At 39.0% G+C, this 16,365-nt stretch overlaps 1 long non-coding RNA gene across 1 annotated transcript in view; it reads left to right on the forward strand.

Moving 5' to 3' along the window:
- Window positions 1-937: 937 nt before the first annotated feature.
- Window positions 938-16,365, forward strand: part of LOC130253516 (uncharacterized) — a 29,261-nt gene continuing 13,833 nt past the window's right edge. Inside the window, exons 1-2 of the long non-coding RNA XR_008840576.1 lie at window positions 938-1,009; window positions 8,068-8,174. This is a non-coding gene — a long non-coding RNA (uncharacterized LOC130253516). The remainder of the gene's footprint in view (window positions 1,010-8,067; window positions 8,175-16,365) is intronic.

Below are 16,365 nucleotides of genomic sequence, written 5' to 3' on the forward strand. Positions count from 1 at the left end.
TTTTTGGTTTGTTTTTTTTTTTTTTTTGGTTGGTTGGTTGGTTGGTTGGTTTTGTTTTGGTTTTTTTAAAATAAAAAATATTTCATTCTTTGAGGAATATTCCATTCTTCAAAATCCTCAAAAAATCTCTTCAAATTACTCTGCTTCTGCCTGGTAGCAGTCATCTTCACAGGAGCTTCAGCTTTTTTGTTTGGCAAAAAGGCTGGTACACACAAAGGAGCCTACTCAAGTTTCCTGAACTCAACAGAAAGTTTCTTCATTTACAATAGCAGATTCTGAACATGACTAGTCTTGTCTGACGGACTTTCCAGAATGGAAGAAAGTCCATTAGCAATTTTTTCAAGAGTTTGTTAAAATGTTATGTTAAGACTAATTTAGTTTACAGCAGAGTGTATGAGAAAATCAAAATATCCCTGAGATAAAAGGGCTCACAAGTCTAACACAGAAGACTGAAGTAACATGTTATATTGACAGATACAGTTCCTAGCAGATTAAATACCATGGAAAACTGGGAAACTGCTTCCAAAATCTTTTGTGCTATTTTGAACTTCTCTCGTTAATTTATTATAAAATTAATATTCTGCAGTGAAACTCATCTGATTTAGACCAGCTGGAGATGGGGTCTACTATATGCTATTGGGGAAAAGCAGGAACACATTTGAGGACATTTTGCAAAAGTTTCCAAGTTATTCTTGTGGCAAGTTTGAACAAATGTCTGCGCCTGAAGAAAGTAAGCAAGTTACCTTATCCATGGCGCTTATTTATTTAATGTGTATTGAATAACAATGTATTTTATGCATGACGTTCACCACATTTAAACCCATGTGAAGGATTTATGTTGAACTTAAACTTCTGCTTACAGTGCCTTTGAATAATTTTAATCTCTTTTCTGTCATTACAAGTGCAATTGACTGAAGGATACGGTTATGCTGGAACACTGAAATGAGGAAAAGAAAAGGCACATGAATATTGTCAAAGCTGAGAAGGTTTCTCTAGCAGTTGGATGAGTGTGAATTCAGTTCACTGAGTTTAAACTAAAGGCTGGGTGGGTTTTCTGCTGACAGGATTTGAAGAGCAGATTGGCAATATGGTGCTTTTCCACCTCACGCTTTACTAATGGAAATAATTATGAATTTGTATGGAACCATAATTGAAACCACATGATTTCAAGTCACTCTAATACTTGAATTTTGTCTTCATGCAGTATATAATCTGTTATTTCTTCTCTCAGTATTGCACTATACAGGAGTATTAATACTTGCTACAATACTATGAAAGTACAGACAGGTCCCTGTATGTAGTGGGATATTTCTTTTCTATCCTCCAACAGCCTTCTCTTTCCATGCCCCAGGAGCCCTAGTTCTGTGAATTTCTTTCTGTATATTTTCATCTCTTCCAGCAAGCATTGATTCCTACCACAATATCCTCCAAATTCATTCCCATCACATTATCCTCCCAAATTCTTTCTCTTCATAGTATGTTCTTCACTGCTGAATGCAACTACTGCATCTCAGCTATTCAGCAAGCTGCCATATACCAGGTGGATAGAAGAAAGAGTTGCTAGGAAAGGGATGGGCTTCTTCTACCAGCTGAATATAGGACTGCAATAGTCTGTTGATTTAGACAGAGCAAGGAACAATCCTTTCTGTGCATCATACAAACCTCCCATTTTTTAGTGTGCCATGACAAACTCAATATAGAAACCAAGAAGTCATAAAAATGGCTTGACTGGGTCTCAAGGACACAGCAACCAAAGGCATCTAAAAAGGAAAGAATTTGTAGACAATTGAATTTAAGGTGTGAATGAGTGAGTTGCCCAAGCAATGAGATTTATGTAAAATATCAACATTTTTAAGAGAAACTAAATGGCTTTACTTGTATATCCTTACTTCTTTTCTTGTTTAAAATAATAATACTCCTGGTAGCAGTGAAATAATTTAACTTCATAAAACACTATGTGAAATGTAATGTGGTTTATGATTTATTCTTCTGGCAGCCTTCTATAGTCAGCTTTGCCTAAATTCTGTAGAGCTGAAAGCAGTGTATAGTGGCATGAAGCCATGGAGCATTAGTTAATGTAGCAAAACAGAAATGTAGAGTTATTGTAAGTACTGAAAATCTTGGAGAAAAAGGAAAGTAGCTGAAGAGAAAAGCTGAAATAGCCACTATAATAACTTGATAAGCCTAATGCAAAATAATGTGTGGATTGGCCTGACCAACAGCAGGAAGGGGAGCTCTGTAAATCTGGCCACACACAGGACTGTGATTTGTGCTACATGATTATGTGTACATGAAGGGATTTCAGGAGGGGTTGGTAAGTTGCAGCTGATTGTGCAAGTCCTCCTGGCACAGGTTGCCTGATCAGCCATGAAAATGCCAGGGAAAGACCTCCTCTCTTTCCCCTAGTCTCACATATTTTCTTTTCTTTCTTTTTTTTTTTTTTTTTTTTTTTTTAATTTCAAAATCAATCAATAATAGAGGGCTCCCATAATTATTATATTTCTCCAATATTACCTGGAATGTCCCTCCCTCTTTTAGATTTTGTCAAAAGTACTACCATCCCTTTTCTGCCACCACAGGAAGAAGTGCAGTTCCACCACCTTTGTCCCCTGGAATTTATTTAAAAACAGGCTGCCTCTGAAAACATCTGGCTGTGTTTTAGCATCCTCTTTATCAAACTTGCACACTATCAGGCAAATAGAGAATTATGAGTAAAGCATACCAAAAAATGAGAAAAATAATCATTCACATAGAGTGAAAAAATAAACAAGTGAAAATGTATTTCAATGGAAAGTCATAATTTTTCCCTGAGAAGTCATTATGTAGAAGTATGTTTGGCTTTATATGCATGCCCTTGTGCTCAATGTAAGTTTGATTTAAGAGAAGAAGAGAGGGAGAAGTGGACAACACAAGCCCTCTTTCACCTCTGCTGTTCTGATGATCTCAGTTTCAGTGATTGAGTAATTCCTAATTTGTGCAGACAGCAGATGTAGGCTCTGGGGTTCTCTGGTTTATCAGTTTCCAAGAACTGGCTTAAGAAACCTTTTTTAAAAGTTCAAAGAGCAATGTTTTGAAACTATCTCTGGGATACATTGTATTCTAAAGAAAATAATTTCAATGTCCTTTGAGGTTTGGTGTGCAGCTCTGTTTCACTATGGATCAATTACAGTGTTAGGAAGGCAAAAAAAGGAAGGTGTTAGTATTTAATCCTACTCTTATTTTAAAAAGTGATTTCAAAGGGATCAAAGTTTCTTTTCATGCTCTACTGCAGGCTGGCTAGAAGATAATCCTCCCTTGTTGACTCTGTCTATGATTATGGATGCATTCTGGACATTCATACTGCAAATGCTGCTGTCACTGAAAATTCTGATTGAGCACAGTGTGGGCTTGTAGGTGTTTACACACTTTCAGAGCAGTACAGAGTCTATCCTGCTTCTTGGTTATGACAGCTGGTTCCAATTTTTGAAGTGTGTTCACTGTTTCCAGTGAACAGTACATTGCATTAACTAGGTACATCCTGTCTCCAGATAGCTGAGGACCTGCCAGACTGTGAGATACACTCACTGCTCAGACTTGCTATCATGGGTAGTCATTTTTCATTAGTTGCTCTGAAATTTGGTGAATAGATGAAGGTATAGAAACAGGTGAATTTTGGTCATTTTTAGGAGACTTTGTTTTTAATTGACTTTTCCTTTTTTCATTGCAGATTTTATTAAGTGAAGGCATGATGAATGCACAGATTATAAAACATTTGGTAGAAGAAGGTCTATCCAGTCTTGACTTCAAGGGGGTTTAGTTTGGTTTGATTTGCTTGGTTTGGTTTTTTTCTCATGCCATGTACGCTCACATCCGCTGTGCTGAAGAATATTCCTGCTGTCCACTGAACCACTAAAGAGCTGTAATTGAAGTGTGCTCTCTGCAGCTTCCTTTTGCTGAAATCAGAGCTAGAGCTGGATGCAGCTCCTCTGCAGCATCCTTGCATTAGAGCACAAACAGCACACGTCAGTGCTGGACACGGAGCAGAGGAGAACAGAGCATCGTTCACGCCCACACTCATCTCTTGGATGACCTTGCAGCTCTTGGGGAATGGGTCCAAATTTCTTATCACCACATGGAGAGCTGGAGGGAGAACAGGAAGAGAAGCATCTGTTTCTCTCCTGTTGGAGCACTGGCTCTAGGGTTAGGGGCACAGCTAGAGAGCTTCAGAGCTCATTAGCACTTCCAAGTGTTTAATTTCCAAGTCTTACAGCTAATGGCCCATGCATGTCACATCCTTTGCTGCTTATAGAAAAAGTCAGGCTTGAATAAATTCTCTGTAATAATCTGGGAAATGGGAAGAGGGGAAAGAAGTACCTAGAGAAAACCTGTTATCCCAATTAATGTGCCATTAGACTGACTACTGGCTTTGATATCGCACTAGTAATGTTTGGGATAAAATTTATTACTTCTTGTCATTTACTGATCATACCATCATTTATTGACCACATCCAAGACCCAGTCAGCATAGGCCTCCTCACCTGGAGAAGTAATAGCTCTATCTTTGCTGTTTCCTTGAATTCCAGAAGGTGGAAAGTGCAAATATCATCATATGTTAGTGGTTAATTTAGCCTCAAATTTTATAACAATTTTATAATTACAGAACACTGAGGACAGCTATTTTAACCCTCCTGAATCATTAAGTGTGCAGCTCTCTGGCACAGGGTGTGTCCTGTCTTAATGTGAGCTTTCAACAGCTTTTGTATTCAAATTAGTTTTCTTTACAAGCCCTCTCAAGGTCCTCTCTAGTTGTTCCCTTTTCAGTCAAGCACTCAGGCAGAATGACGCTGTTCCTATTTGTTTATAAGAATCTCAAGAGAACACAATTTTTATTTTAAATCTTAAGTGCTCCTCACACAGCCCTATTTTTCACTACTTCACTGCATTCAAGCACTACAGAGATGTGTTAATTGACGTTTTTTCTAATGAGAAACAGCCTAACTTTTCTTAAAAGAATTCTGCCAACTGGCTTTAATTCATAATCTGGTGAAAAACAAAATGTATTTTTAATGATTTTTTTTAGATGAGTTTCCACTTTACAGTTTTTTACAGTGAGAATATGTATGCATTTATTTCACAGAGCAGTCACATCACTCTTATATTTTATACACTGCTCTAGATCCTCATCTGAACAATGCTGCTCTCAAGCAATGTGGTTTCCAATCCACAGAATGTGGGCAATGAGCCCAACATTACTCATGGAACATTTATTCCTATAGATTTTTATTTATTTAACATGATGTGAGATCAGAGTGGCACGTGTCCTCTGAAAGCAGCACAGACACTCTTAGTCATACTTTTATATACCTCTCATAGTTTACATATACTTTCCTATCTGCTCTGGAATATTGGTTATATTTTCCAGGGAAACTTTTTAACTGCTCAGATACAGTCTAAAGAAAGAGTATACTTTAAAGGTATTCTGCACAAAAAGATCACTGTATTTTAATGGGTATTTCCTATCACCTCTTTGACTCATCAGTCATGAAAACAATTCCCATAAAGAAAAAAATTCAAATATTAAAACATATACCTCTTCATATATATATATATATATATATATAATATTTATATATATACATACATGTGTATAAAGGTATATGGTCTATAATATCTGATAGATTTTATAAATTTATTTCCTACAGTGATCATGGGTGAATACAAACACTATGGTGTCATCTGCTTGGCTGGGATTTCTGGAAAAATTATCTTATCTAACTCTTCTTTTACTGCTTGCTTTTCCTATTGTCATTACTTGGCACTATTCTATGCTGTATGTATATCTATATCTATCTATATCTGTATCATCTATATCTACACCTGTATTTATATCTATCAGCTGTGACTTATTTTTTAGTACTAGTGGAAAGATTTTCCACTTTTTCCATGTGTTTCTGCTGTCATGCTTGTCCATGTTGCTCTCAACATGATGACATTCTCATGTTCTTGCAAGCAGTGTAATCAGCTGTTATTATTCCTTCTGTTTTCACAGAGTCTGGTTTCTGCTATTTGTCACAGCATGCAGGGTTTTTTTTGACTCTGTTGGGTTTTTTTCTGAACCAATTCTGAGCTCCATGTATTTTTCTGTCTCAAGTGTCTTTCCTTTTAGCATGTTGGGTTATTTGTCACATACCCATGAAGTAGTCCACCATAAAACACCTTTCATTAGCAGTGGAGGAGACTGAGAGGGAACCTCATCAATGTCCAAAAATATCTGAAGGAAGGATGTCAAGAGGATGGAGCCAGGCTTTTCTTGGTGTGCCAAGCAACAGGACAAGAGGCAACAGGCAGAAACTGATGCTCAGGAAATTTCACCTGAACATGAGGAAGAACTTTACTGTGTGGGTGACCATGCACTGGAACAGATTGTCCAGAGAGGGTTTGGAGTTTCCCCCACTGGAGATATTCAAGAACTGCCTGGATACAATCCTGTGCCATGTGCTGTGGGATGGCTCTGCTTGAGCAGGGAGGTTGGACCAGATCCCCACTGTGGTCTCTTCCAGCCTGGCCCATTCTGTGATCCTGTGATTCTGTGTCTCTCTTAGGTTAGCATCTCCAATTTGCTGCCTGTTGTCAGGTTGAGACTTTCCCAGTTATTATTTGCACAGATGGAAAGTGTGCAGACTGGGCAGTGAGATGTGTTCAGTATCCCTTTTTAGTGAGAGAATTTATTTTTTTAGTTTTACCTCTAGAGCCATAGGCCATTTCCAAGTCCCAGGGAGCCTGACAGAGGCTGGATGAAGTTAGGTCTGCCTTCTGACTGTCCCTCTGACCCCATGACACAGCAACATCCAAGTGCCACAGCACTGTAGGTCAAATGGCTTTAGCCAGACCACCTTACAGGTACAGTTTCCCTAGATACACCAGGAAAACAGCAAATATTACATTTCTGGTTGTATGACTGTTTGCATATTTTTTTCCATAGTCCCATTTAGGCTTTTTTTGACTGTTTCAGGTATTTGCTAGCAATAGGGTATGTGAAGTCTTTCTGGAACTGACTGTGATGAAGCTTGACTCTTCCTTCCTCCTGACCTCCTTTTGACTTTTTCAGCTATGATGAATGACTCAGGGTCTGAAGGTGGTGATTCAGGCACAGCCTTTTCTTGTGTTGCTGCCAGAGAATGTTTTCAAAAGGAGAACCAAACACACCATCCTTTAGGAGTTTCCTTCTTCCCCTCCTTTTCATTTCTTTAAAAATGTTCAACTATTACAACATAAGAGACTGCCATATGTCAGAGCTTGCCTTGTTGCTTGCCAGCATTCAGGCAACAAATTATGATAAATTACAGAGAAATAAGCCTCTTTCTTAGAAAGCTAGAATAGATCTGCCCTGTGCTGTTGAGTTCTGAAGTGTGTAAACTGTCTGTTACACACCTCTTAAAGGATTCAGAAGATTAATGCTCTAAAATAGTTCTACCCAGAAATAAAATTGTGATTATATCTTGTTGGCTACAAAGTGGGACTAAAAAGTCCTCAGAGATTTCCCTCAGCTGATAGAAATAGGGGATTACTGAAACCAGAGAGAGACAAAGTGTTTCTTTGGGTCATGTGCTCAGCATCAAAAGGGGAAGGACACAGAGACTCCAGAGAAAGCCTTGCAGGTTTTGTAATCATCTTCCTGACCCTTCAACTAGAGGCACTTAACATCTGCTGGGATAGATGGCTATAAAACCAGGAAGAAATTAGTGAAAACATTTTTCTTAATGGTCCTATCTTATTCCCAGGAGAACTTTCTGATGTTGTGGAGTGCTCTGTACAACCTTCAGTAGTACTTGAAAGTATGTCAAAATCAATAAAGCTTTAGGATTTCAGCTCAACCCCAGATTTTTCAGTGAAAAACTGAGAATTCAGGGATTATTTCCATCTGCACCTGCTAAAGCTTTTGGTATGAAGATGGGAAGAAAGAAGCAGCATTTTCTTGAGCTGCCACAACCAAAACCTGTTTAGCTGAGCTTCTCTGCATTCATAGTTCATGAGGTAGCTACATCTGAACTTCCATCCCTACTTCTCCCTGTTCCTCCTCTCCTATAGGACAGTGGGACAGAGCCAGAAATGATGCTGAAATGATGTGAAAGCTTTTCATACATGGATGAAGAGAAATGGACTAGGAAATAAGTCTTTGTTCTTAAGTATTGAAGGTAAGTCTTTCAAGGTGTAGCCATGGGAAAAGTCAAGGCAGTCCAAGAGAATGTGAATTTGTGGGTGGTAAGAGAAAATTGTATGAAACTTCTGCCTAACTTGAGTTACAAGATTGTGTTCACTTTTTAGCACATAGCAAAGCAGTCATAAGTGCCTACACTGAGTATTATTGAGGTAGAGAGGTAGATGATGTTGAAACCTCTATAGTATACTTCCTTTCTTTATTAACTATAATAAAAAAAAAAACTATTTAAAACAATACTTCACAGAGTCTGAGTGACTTTCTTACCAGGATAATAGTGGATCAGGACTTCCTGTTGTAAGAACAGTGCCCTGTGTTTTTTGGACAGGAACAAAAAAATGACAGGTGCTTAAAACAATGGACTGTGTCTGAGGAATCAAGATTAACCCAAATTTCATTTTCCCATTAATAGAAAACATTTCTGATTCAGAAAGAGCACTGCAACACAGAGTCCTTAATCTGTTATAATCAGCAAGGTTAAAAATGTTTGATCAATGGACTCACTTTTGCTATAAAATTCAGATAAGGTAGATCAGCTCCTGATATGGAAAAAAAACAGTCTGAGCATTTTTTGCCTGGCTCATTTGTGTGCCTGCTTAGTTCCATGAAAACATAGCTATAAGTCATATAAGATTCTCTCCCACTGGCATCCTCTGCTCATGAAGGGCACTCAGCAGTTTGCTGGTAATGCTGACTTCCAGAGCATTTATACTTATAGAACAAAATTACTGGGAGAGTTAGAGGAGGAAATTCAGCAGCTTGTTTCCACAGCTGTGATTCAAAACCTCAAAGACATCCATACCCAATGAATGAGGCTGCCACAGACCAGCACTCTTGTATCCTGTCTGCTTTCTGTCACCTCATTAGTATTACTGGTTTTTTTGGTCAGAGGTCAGCTGTATCCCTCTCCCATTTGTACACCTATGGAGGGAAACACTTGGAGAATTTTACCAACAGTGTGAGATTCCATCTTGTGTTACTCAAGGTGTATAGCTCTTCTGAAAGTCTCCCTTTTACTCTGCTTATTTTATTTCTCATATTTCCTTTTTGTCAGGACTATTTCTCTGTGGGCAGCTACTGGATACTCTTCTTTATAAATCTGATCCTAAGTAATTGGTGGGGGTGCTTTTTCTCTTTTAAAGTATCTGCAACTGGTATATTCTTGCTCTATATGGCTGTGTTATGTTGTGCTTCAACTAGCTAAAGAAATGGGCCTGAAAAGATGTGCTCTGATCTGTAAAGAATACATTTGTCTTAAGCACATGACTATTCCCATCAAAGCTGTCTGTCTGTCCAAGTGCTTTATTAGGTCCTTGTAGCAATAGTTCAATTTCTTTGATATTTGGGGAAATGAGTACTAAGAAAGATGTGCTGAATTGTTGATATTTACTGTCCTCTAATGGGCTGGAAATAAGTCTCTCATTTTTGGAAACTTGCTTCCAAGGAGATGTTAGGTAAATTATTAATAGTTTTGGAAGCTGGAAGTCAGTTTTAAGTATCAGTGACAAGTGGGAGTGAAACTCTTGAGAGTTCTTCCAGATTTGTCATGCTATGAGTAATCTCCACTTTCACAGAGAAAGAAAGATTTCCTTAGAAATTAAAGTTGCTCAGAGGATGTTTTCTTTTGACCTATTACAATTAGTTCTGTGGAAACAGCATTTTGTGTCAACTTGGAAAGCTGTATGACAGAGAGCACAAAGCAGCAGATATCTGCTTACTGCTTTTTGTTTAGGGGCTGTGTGCATAAGCCCACAAGTGAAGAGAATGCATTTGTGATGCACAATGAGAAAAGGCAGCAGTTGTGACAGAATGTATTTTAATATTTAGGAATGTCAGCAATAGTGGAGAGGATGAATTGGGAGATATCTCTTACCTCTCTTGAGGCATTTTTTCATAGCCTGCTCTGCATTTTACCCCATAACATCTTACAAGAGGGCTGGATATTATAGGTAGGGATTTCTGAGAGTGGTGTTTATGTCTTCTTGCTTTCAGCTATGAAATGTAGAAAGCAGGTGATGTCTCAGCATGCTGTGGGAAAGCAGGCTGGAGGTGCATGGGGCAGGGTTATCCTCCTGACTAAGCCCAGCAGATATTTCAAGGTCAAGTTGTGCAACTACAGGATGATGAACTGAAGGTTCACAGTGCCAGGGGTCAGCCAGGAAAGAGCTGTGGGAGCAGAATGCTTTCTGTTCCTGGATTCTGTTGCTGGGTGAGGAGGGAAGATAAGATGCCATGACCTCACTAGCTGCCAGCCAGGTCATGGCAGTGACAAGGCAGGGTCCCAGTGTGAAACAGTGTTCAGGAACACTGGTGAGGAGCTACACCTTCAGTGTATGGCTCTATTGAACCATAGCTACAGAAAAATCCATACAAAGGCTCTCTGGTGTTGTGTGCATGGAGGAAATGAAGGATAACCTGACTACAGTTTCCATCCTTAAGAATGTGCCCAAACTTCAGGCTGCAGAGATGCTTCCTGTAGAAGAGAAGACAATGCCACCAGCACTGCCACAAGTCTGCTGCTACACTGTGTGAATGCTGCAGCTCACCTGCACATGCCAGGTATAACCCACTTGTCCTGTAAATCCTCTGCTGCTGGGTGCCCTGGAGACACAGCATGAGTATGGTCAGGGTACTGGCATCCCTCTTCCTGTTCTGCGTGGAGATCCCTGGGAAAAGGGATATTATCATCATTATTATCATTACCATTATTATAATTATTAATAATATATTTATACTATACTATACTATACTATACTATACTATACTATACTATACTACACTATACTATACTATTATATTATATACTATTATATACTATTATATACTATTATATACTATTATATACTATTATATACTATTATATTATATACTATTATATACTATTATATACTATTATATACTATACTATACTATACTATACTATACTATACTATTATATTATATTATATTATATTATATTATATTATATTATATTAATTATATTATGTTAGTTTTTAACAGTTTCTCATGAGAGTTGTTAATTTGAAATTATTTGACAGGTATTGCCTCTTAGTGATATTGCTGGGGATGAAAAGGATTCTTTCTTATTGTGGGTTTTGATAGCTCACTATTGTCAGGTGGTTTCAGGGCCAATGTAAGACAAACAACTGATTTTTTTCCTTTGGGAAGGATTTCTATTTCTTTGCAGTATTTGTCTTTTTCCACTTCCTAATGGTTATATTGTAGAGGTTGTGAGTGAAACATAAATTTATTCCCCCACATCTCCACCAAGAAAAAAAAAAGAAAACATGTGGAAAAAAATCTCAAGTGTGTTTCTTGGTGTTTTCATGGTTTTGTTTCTCCTGTTGGCTTGAACTGTATTAACTTTGTTATTTTTAGGGGGCTTTGTGCCTACAGGAGTTTAAGGTGATAAATCATGAGAAAGCATAGTAGTATCTTTTGGCTCATAGTCAGACTGATTCATGATTGTGGTATGGACTAGGTCAGGTCTTTCCCAACAAAACATAAACTGCCCATTACTGTAAACCTTAAATTTAAAAAGATCTTGGATACCTCAGGTGTGACACTGTACTGTAGCTGTCTAATGACTGGTATGCAACAAATACCACTTTTTAAAAAGTTGTTTCTCATGGGAGTGGGATCTTAAAGTCTGAGATGTATGGCATTCATAAAATAATAAGAATAAGAAGTGCTAATTACTCATTCTGATGGTGAGAATATTCTTATTCCTGTAAGGGTTTCCTTTTCCCAGATGTATCAGTTCTTTTTGTTGCTGGAGCTGGGGAGATTGGATGTGTGTTTTATCAGTGTGAGTGCTTTCCTTCCATACCTGCTGACCTTCCTCAGTTTGGATCCCAGACACCTTTGGGTCCCTCTCACTGTACTGAGGTGATGCTGAAGGCAGTTTCATGATGAAGGAGTAAAGACCAAGGAGGAACCTGGACACAGATGTTTTTAGGCTGTCCAGTACAGTTTGGAGTAGAGAACGTGAGGGATATGTGACAATCTATGAGTGCTGGAAGATGCATCTCTAATCATGTTCTATAAGGTATAGAGAGGGGAATGGGATGTTCTCAGCATGACCTTGTCTTACAAATCTCTGAAGGATGGATCATGGCTATTCCAGAGAGATCAAAAAAAGTACATGGTGGTTTTTCCAAGAACTACTAAACCATGGGGCCAAAGGCTGAATCACATCAAATTTCTTGTCACGTTCATTTTCATGCCATAAGAAAGTCATGGGGTCCTCTGGCCCAACACTACCACTAGCCACATGACTGGGTGGATGAAATCAGTATCTATGTTACATCTTACTGTACAAACTTACTGACACAATCTGTTGGGTTTTTTTTTACATCTTCATTGCTTGAGAAAACAAGCTCACATTTTAGCTTTCTATCAACTCTTTCACTGCTGATATTTTGGCTCTGGAACTCTGGAATTTCTTAATATTATTGAGTATTTTCCCTCTGAAATAAATTGACTGAGTCTATTGGTTGAATACATAGGCTACATTGGATAGAGCAGCTTGGAAATAAAGTATAAAAGAGACCTGTGAAGAGGCCTGCATGGTCAAAAAGCTCATATAGAGTGTATGTGGCCAGCAGGAACTGCCACCAGCTTTGCTGGCAGATGTGATAACACAGATGTGATAACTGGACTGAAGACATGCAAATTGTCACTGTGAGCCAAGGTGAAACTTGGAAGTGATGCCTTGAGTTTCAGCTTTCATGTTTTTCAGATTCTATACTGCCTTAGTGTGTAACTCTGAACTTCATATAAAGTGTTAGCAAGTTCTCTTCATCGTTTAGTTAGACAAAACAATCCTTTTCCAGCCTGAGAACCAAGGACACTGTTGCAGCTTTGAGCCCAAAAGTGTAAACAGCAGTGAATTGAGGAGAGCAATCTGGGAGGATGGGACTTCATAATCTGAACCTGAAACTGGACAATTAACCCCAATAAGTAAATGGACCAAAACTTATAAAAGTGTGAAAACTCATGACTCAGAGCTCATCTTGGATGGAGCCATGGCTGGGCTACTGTACTGCCCAAGGTGCGTCCTTTGAAGGCCTTTTAATAAATACCTACTTTATTCCTTTAACACTGTCTAGCCTCTGTTCCAGGGAGCCTCTCAGAGGCATCAAAAGAAACCATCAATTTGTTTTTAGAATACTGCTCAAGTCTCCAATAGTCTTCTTTTGCTCTCTGTACTAAGAGTAAATACTGTCAGAGAATAAACTCAAGTGTCCCCTCCACAGTCTATGGGGCATGCAAGGGCTTAACAAAAGGCTTTGACTAAACAGTGCATGTCCTATGCCTCTGCTGAATGCCAGCCAACACTGAGAATGTTTAAACTTTCTAATAACCTTGATGTTGATCAGAGATCTGTTTATGTTGTCCCTGTGGCTTTGGGATCAGTGTCCATGCCTATCCCTTCAGCTTGGCTTTTAAGTCAAGTCCTGCCATGGGTCTTTCTCTGCTGAGGCCCAGAAAGGACAAACCTGACCCATTAGACATGGGCTGCACATGCCTTGGTCTGAGCAAGGAGCTGTGCTCATGGCATTGCCTGATGTGTCTGATGTGCTTGTGGCTGACAGTGCCAAGTATTTTCTCTGTAAAATTTCCCCAATTACTGTCAGTGTTAGTCCAAATGAGCTTTGAAAGAAGTCGAATATTGGATTTCAGATATTTTTTACCCAATTTGTACACAAAAATCATCAATATCATTGTATAGGAGTGCTGAGAAATGTTATGGATGACTAAACAAAATTTAGCACTTAGCCACTTCATGGCAGAGGAGGTAACCCAAATACATTGCCTTGCTGGCTTCTTATAGGAAAAAGCTTTTCCTGGGTTCACAAACAGTATTTCACTTTCCAACATTCATCTGTAATAGAATTCCTCATGGTGAGACATGAACTCAGCTCCTGTGAAATTTCAGAATACTCTAACCATGCAGTAGAGAAAGACACAGAGGTGCTTAAGTTCCCATTGCTGGGGCTTTCTCCCCATCAAGTGGCAGGTCTGCTGGGCCAGTGCAGTGTTGCAGCTGAGATGGAAAGTGTTTGTGAAAGCCCTCAGCAGCTCATGTGTCTGGGATAATCTGGGAGATTATCTCCATTATCTCCTAGTAGTGTTTCACGGATATTTCTACTTTTTCAGTGCTAGTTTCAGCACCAGCATGCTGCCTTGTGTGATATGAAGACACCTGCAGAGACAAGAGATGCTCCAAAGAGAGTACAGACACCACAGAGCTGTCTAGTGGAGTTGGGCAGCGAGGCAACAGAGGTGACCCCCTGCTGCTGCCTGCCTGGGTAATACCATAGACTGATCCATCAAAGGAAAAAGAACATCTAGATTGCAATATAACAGCAAGCTAATTCTTGCAAACCCTTCCTATGTTGAGATGTAGAATCTGGTATAGTGAGTGATTTAATTTTGCAATGTTCCATTTTTCTGTGCCTAACATGTACAACACTTGGCACTTTGCTCAGCAGGTCTGTGTTAGAAAAGACCATCCATGTTTGCATCCAGCAGGCATTTCTTGATGGCCAGACACAGAGACTCCAAAAATCAGTTAATATTTGGGTCAGATTCTGATCTTTGTTCGGCTGATGTGAACTTGGAATAACTCCAGACTTGCACTTTCAGTGACAGAAAATTTCTTGGGCTGGATTTCTGGCTGGGACAAATGGGTGTGCCTTTCTTGGACATGAGGAGCTACAGAGTTTATGAATTTACTGAATAAGCTGCTTTTACATTAGTATGTCTTAAAACCATGAAGTGGTGTGTTTGGGTTTTTTAAATTTGATTTGAAAGTTTCAGCTGTGGAGTAGATTTCCATTGTGGTTACAGCCACTGAGCAGCTTTTAATTCACTGGCTGTAATATGGCTGGCTGACTAGCCAAGAAAAAAAAAAGCTCCAGATGGGATGAAAGGTTCACTGGAGAAAAGAGGAAAGGAACCTGCTCTGAAATCTGTACTTCTTCAAGCAATGCCAGATATTCCTGAGCTACAGGCCTTGTGGTACTCTCCCAGACTGCACTGAAAAAGAGTGGAAATTTTATTTCTTTGCCCCTGGCATCTGCTGTTCTTATGAACAAGCAGTGGTTTCCTAGTGTTCTCCACCATACCAACGTGAAAGGAGAGCTTTCCTGGCTAGCAATGGTCGTGAAGGAGTGAATCATTTACATCAGCTAACACCTGCTGCCAAAGGATGTGCAATAGGATTGACAGAAAAGTACCAACTCTGGGAGCAGCAGATTACTAAATTATTCTTCTATTTTTGAGATAATTTTCATAATTGCAAATAATTTCAAAACATCTGTAAATTCTGTCTCTTTGTATCTCTAAGGACTTCACTGTCCATTTGAGAAGCAAATGCCAGTATGAGATATGGTGTCCTAAGTCTAAGGATGTGAAAGTTTATCCTCAAATCATTAGCAGTGCAGTCATTGATGATTTAAAACATTCATCAGGGTTTCTTTAGTTTCTTTAGTTTCCAGGACCACTACTCCACTGAGCACACAGAAATTCTCTGGCAATCCTAGAGCTACCAGCCTTCATTATGGCAGCTTACTCTGGACATAGAAGGCATCATGTCTGCTTGATTTAGAGGCATTCACTACACTCATACAAGACAAATCTACATGAAGAAATGGCTTTATTGAGTGAGGAGCTCTCTGATGGGTTTGGCTCAAAGAGTTATGGTAAAGGGGTTCACTGAATCACAGGATGATCTAGGATGGAAAAGACCTTTAAGATCATCTAGTCCAACCTATGACCTAACACCTAACCAGGGTACTGAGTGCCATGTCCGGTCTGTTTTGGAAACGTGTTCAGAGACAGTGGCTTCACCATCTCCCTGGGAAGATGATTCTGGTGCCCAATCATTCTTTGAATATTTTTTTTCTGAAGTCTAACCTAAATTTCCCATAGAACAGTTTAAGACTGTGTCCTTTTGTTCTGTCACTTGTTGCCTGGGAGAAGAGACTTTCATCCAGCCCTTTGTTACTTGATGTGCATACACCTCATTCAATCCAGTAGGGAGGCATAGCTCAATCATCACTGATCATTACTTTTCTCCCAGCATCCTAGTTATTTATTTTCTCCCCATTCTTAGTAACAATGCTTAAAATTTTGCAAATGTAGCTTTGTGTGTGTGTGTG

This window comes from Oenanthe melanoleuca, chromosome 1 (genome assembly GCF_029582105.1).
Source record: "Oenanthe melanoleuca isolate GR-GAL-2019-014 chromosome 1, OMel1.0, whole genome shotgun sequence".
Lineage (NCBI taxonomy): Eukaryota > Metazoa > Chordata > Aves > Passeriformes > Muscicapidae > Oenanthe > Oenanthe melanoleuca.